This window comes from Sinohyriopsis cumingii, chromosome 18, assembly GCF_028554795.1.
Source record: "Sinohyriopsis cumingii isolate HCF-2022 chromosome 18, ASM2855479v2, whole genome shotgun sequence".
NCBI classification, from domain to species: domain Eukaryota; kingdom Metazoa; phylum Mollusca; class Bivalvia; order Unionida; family Unionidae; genus Sinohyriopsis; species Sinohyriopsis cumingii.
In genome coordinates this window covers 51,595,657-51,601,182 of record NC_142978.1, presented here as the reverse complement: position 1 = coordinate 51,601,182, position 5,526 = coordinate 51,595,657, and positions in this window count along the sequence as shown.

Below are 5,526 nucleotides of genomic sequence, written 5' to 3'. Positions count from 1 at the left end.
AGTCGTGTGGTGAACTTTGGGGTATTGAAAGAAGCCTTGCAATCTGGAGAGGATGCAAACTTTAAAGTGACCACCTATCAACCGAACAAAATTGTACGTTTACTCACTCACCATATCGTCAGTCGACCCTTGGAAAAAGTCTATCAAATCGTGTACCAGAAGCGAGTGCGACTTCCCAATCATTTCACCTTACCGTATGGACACGTCGGTATTGGTCTGTATATAAAGAGAAAGCCTTGGCAAGATCGATAGTTCATTGTGACTACCAAGACCGAGCGAACAAGATGAATACTTTCAGAGAAACACAAAACAAGTTTAGACAGGCACAATTCAAGTGTGGGGCTTCTGAAGTGGAATGCGATTGTGAGCCTTGCGACTTTTCAACCTGTGTTAGTGACGGTGCCAGAAGAACCCGTCACCCAGGACGGGACTGCCGTGGACAGGCCTGAAAGACCCTTTCGGGAGGACACTTGTGTGACCTTACCCCCTACTATAGAATTGGTTAGAACATTACCCAAAACATGTTGTACAGACATTTGTGTTTATTCCACGTTAATGGTTATCATGTGCCTTTTATCCTTATACTTAAGCCTTTGGCTTTTATGTATTTTTGTCTTTCGTATTCATGTTTGAAACATTCAATAAACGTGTTCTGAAAAAAAGTATATAATCTCTTGTCTTGTTTGTTTTCGTGTCACAAGTGACATTTCTCACACTATGGCTACCTCTGCTGTCTCTGCTCCCTCTTCCTCTACTGTCAAAGTCATCGACGAACACTTAGATCGTGCCAGTTGGGAGGCTTTGTATCTTCGCCATCCCTTTAACATGCTCATTGCTGGACCTAGCGGTTCAGGCAAAACCGAATTCGTCAAACGTTTGATCGAACATAAACATCATTTGATCGATCGGCCACCTCAACGGATCGTGTGGTGTTACAAAGAGTGGCAATCGGCGTACAGCCTCTTGCGAGAAAGTCAAGGCGATTCCATCGTGTTTGTGGAAGGCATTCCTAAAGAAGACGACGGCATCGTCTCTGACTCCCGTCAAACCCATTTGGTCATTTTTGACGACATGTTAGGAGAAGACGAAGAAGAAATTAAACTGTGGTTCACGCGCAAAGGGCATCACCGTAATGCCAGTGTCGTTTACATCACCCAAAATTTGTTTCAACAAAGTAAAGCCCATCGCACCATCAGTCTCAATGCGCATTACGTGGTCTTGTTTAAAAGCCCTCGAGATAAATCGCAAGTGCAAGTCTTAGCCAAACAGTTAGGAACGCCTTGGCTGACTCAGGCGTACGACGATGCCACTCAAACTCCACACGCCTATTTACTCGTCGATTTGAAACCTACGACCCCCGAGGATTTGCGATTTCGTACCCACTTGTTTCACCACTTGTACCAAGACGGAGGGCCTGTCCTGTACACGTCTCCGTCCTCGACTTAATTTCACTCCACAAAAAAAATCTATAAAAACCTCAGACCCTTTTCGTCTGTCTCACACAGCGTCAACATGACGTCACTTCAGTCGCATCTTCCCGTCAAATTGATTCGTGCCTTGTATGGCATCAGTCGAGAAAAAAATCCACAAATACGAGCTCGTGTCTTAGAAGCTAGTCTCAAAGAAGTCTTACGATGGTTCACGGTGACGGCACGTCAATTACTCCAAGGAATCATTCAGATTCCTCATCAAACCAAACGCTTTTTCGATCGAAACAAAGTTGCTTTGGTCCAACTGGCCGATCCCCGCATGGACACTCAAACCAAAAAACAAATCATTTTGAAACCTGGAGGGAGCGGTACTCTAGGAGGGGTCATCATTCGCTCTCTCGTAAGATGGGATCCTAATGCCCCCAAACTTCTCCCCAAGAAAAAAGTCCAACGAAGCCCCAAGAAGAAGAAAAAGACCAGGTCCCCAAGAAGAACTTCTCCAGTGGCAGGACCCTCCTCTTACCAGTCACCACCCCAGAAAAAGAAAAGAAGCCCCCAGAAAAAGAAACAGAGAAAAAGTCCCCAGAAAAAGAAAAGTCCACAGAAGAAAACTAGTCGCAAGAGAGGCACTTCGGCCAGGACGCAACTTTACACTCGCAAACTACGACCTGCCACGGCGGTGACCGCATCTCCGGCAGCCTCACGTTCATCCACTTCTCCGTTGATGACACCAAGAACTGAAGAGTACTTGGAGACGTTGATCACACCAAGAACTTCTCCGTTGATGACCCCAAAAATTACTTCCCCAGTGGCAGGACCCTCCAATTTAGTGGCAGTGGCTGCTGCTCACAAAGTACCTTCTCCCAAAATCAAAGTTCAAGAAAGATCGGGCATGTTACAAAGTTTACTGGATTTGTCCAAGCAAGAACTGGCTCGATTTAGTCCGTTACGTACCCCTGCACGACGTGTCATGCCTGTCCTCAAATTGATACGACGTAAAGACAATCAGTGGCGACGCGTTCCAGTATAAAAAAGGTGTGTGACCAAGTAGGGTATCAGTGTTTTTTGGTAATCCTGAAGACTCAAAGATGTCACCCTCCAGAAAACCCCAAGGAAAGAAAAGAAAAGGACTACCACCACGTTCAATCAAACATGGGGACATGTTATCTGTCCTGTCCAAAGCTTCTCCACCTCTACGAAAAAAACTCATTCAATCGGCCTCCAAAGAGGTCATCGATACCGTGTGCGAATGTTGTTTGAACGTCTTGAAAGGCACGATCCCTTTGTCCAAACACCAGAAACAATGCTTAAGCAAACATCGTCACGTTCTTCGCCAAATGGTTCAAAAGAAAATTCCCATTCGTCAAAAAAAGAAGATGTTGGTCCAACGTGGAGGCATTTTACCTCTCTTGTTAGGCTCCATACTGAAAGGAGTCTTGGGAACCATGTTGGGAGGACTGGTGGGAGCAAGATAAAAAGGCCCTCGGAAGTCCCAAGATTTCAGAATCGACCCCTGACAACCCTATGGAAGGACGAAAACTAGCTTTAGTGCCTTACAAACGATGGATGGAATACCATCGGTGGCAAGAACAACGCACCCCGCATTTACCTCCCAATCCCCATTTGAGCGAGATGTCCCAGTTACAACACGAATTGCAGTCCTTGATGGATCGCCAAGATTTGTCCGAAACAGAAAAATCGCAAAAGTACGGTCAACTCTTGCAACGACTGCAACTCTTTCACCAGAAAGCTTTAGACGAAACAGCTCTACCCACTCTGAAAGATTTTAAGACCTTGGTGAAAAGTCCAGCACCATCACCAGTACCAGTACCAGTACCAGTACCACCACTACCAGTGACCAAGACAGAAAAAGGAGAAGAAGAAGAAGGGTTTCAAACTCCACCAGAAAAAGTACGCAAGTTAACAACACCACCTACCTCCAGAATTGGATGGATTAAAAAGATGATGGCCACCCCTTCTTCATCACAAGAGAAAAAGAAAGTGAAGACAGAAGTGAAGACAGAAGTGAAACAATAACCGATATCCCCCGCTCAGACATCCTCCTCTTCGACACCTATTGCCGTTCGCACACGCAAAGCATTGCAATCCAAGAAAGTACCCCAAGAGAAAAAAAGTAGCATCCTCCAAGAGTGGGTGTCTTATTAACACACCAATCAACACAAAAAATGGAAAAAGTCTTAGCCAGCATTTACTACGATCCCTCCCATCCTGCAGGTTACGCAGGAGTTCAAAAATTGTATCGTGCTGCCAAAACGCGACTGAAAAGTCTCCGTTTACCTCAAGTGCAACGATGGTTACAAGAACAAGCTACCTACACTTTACACAAACCCATTCGACGCAAGTTTGCCAGAAGTCGCACCCGAGTGGAAGGCATCGATCATCAATGGCAAGCCGATTTAGTCGATGTCTCTCATTTGGCCAGCTACAATCGTGGCTACAAATATTTGTTTTGTGTCATCGACGTCTTTTCCAAATTTGCCTGGGTCGTGCCCTTGACTTCCAAATCGAGCAGCGAGTTAGTGCGAGCCCTGCAACGGGTGTTGAGACAAAGTGGTCGTCACCCTCTTCGATGGCAAACGGACAAAGGCACCGAATTTCTGAACCAAGCTTTCCAAAAAGAATTAAAGAAACGTGACATTCACTTTTTTACCACCGAGAATCCCGAAACCAAAGCCAGCATCGTGGAACGTTTTCAACGCACTTTGAAAGAACGCATGTGGAAATATTTTACGCATCACCACACTCTGAAGTACATCGACATCTTACCGCACCTGGTGCAAGCGTACAACCAATCTTACCATCGAAGCATCGGACGTGCCCCGCAAGACGTGACTCCCGAGAACGAAGTGTTGGTGTTTGAGCGTCTGTTTGGTACGTCCCCGACGAGGGCTGTCCCCAAGAAAAGTGGAGAGTTGGCCGTAGGAGATTGGGTGCGCATTGGCAAAACCAAACGCACTTTCGACAAAGGTTACTTACCTAACTGGACGACCGAATTGTTTCGTGTCACTGGACGAGTGCATGGTCGTCATCCTGCCGTCTATAAATTGGAAGACATGAATGGAGAAGTGCTCAAAGGAACGTTTTATTTGCCCGAGTTACAACGTGTCACCAAAAAAGAAGACGACGTGTACGACATCGAAAACATTCTCGAACGCAGAACCCGTAAAGTGGGCAAACGACGTGTCAAAGAAGTGAAAGTACGTTGGAAAGGATATCCACCCAGTTTTGATTCTTGGATCGACGCTTCGCAAGTCATCGACTATAAAAAGAAGTGACCATCATGCCCTTTCACACAGACGCAGCTACGTCAACCACTCCTCCTTCACCTAGTTCTTCTGTGCAAGATTTACAAAAACAACCCTTGTGGGTGTGGTGTGGAGAACGTGTGCCTAAAACGCAAATCGTCTTTTTCTGCCAAATCTTCGTGGTGTATTGTGTCATCGGGGCAGCCATTGCCAATTTGAGTTTGAAACAAGGAGACAAACAATTGTGGACCATTTAATTGAGCAGTTGCATGGGTTACCTGCTTCCTAATCCCTCCCTGAAATTCTCCTCGAACGGGAACCACGGGAACCTTGTGTCCACTGCCAGTGCCAGTCACCACTCCAATCACAACCAGAACCCCATTTTGGGCGGAGACACGCCTCTGACATCCACTAACCCCTCGGACAGCCACAGAACTCTGGAATTATGAGTCACGAAAACCAATTTTACTTAACCTTACCCAGTGACAGTTCCATGGAGGTGTTTCCCCACAACACGTTGTGCTGTTACACGGCCAAATTACCTCAAGCCATCCAGTTAGATCACGAAGCCCATTGGGAAGTGGCTTTAGTAGAAATGATTCACCCTACACAAATCCAAAACATCACCGAAAAGCAAAACACTTTTGAGGTCGAAATCCTGAACCAACAATTACAAGAAGCCATGAATGACATCGGGTTTTCAGGGGACACAAGACCATCCAACAATTCACCCTTCAATATCTACACCTTGAAAATTCCGGCAGGGTTTTATTTTAGTGGTCAACATTTGGTGGACACCATTACTTCCAGGTTCGAGTTAGCCTTTGGCA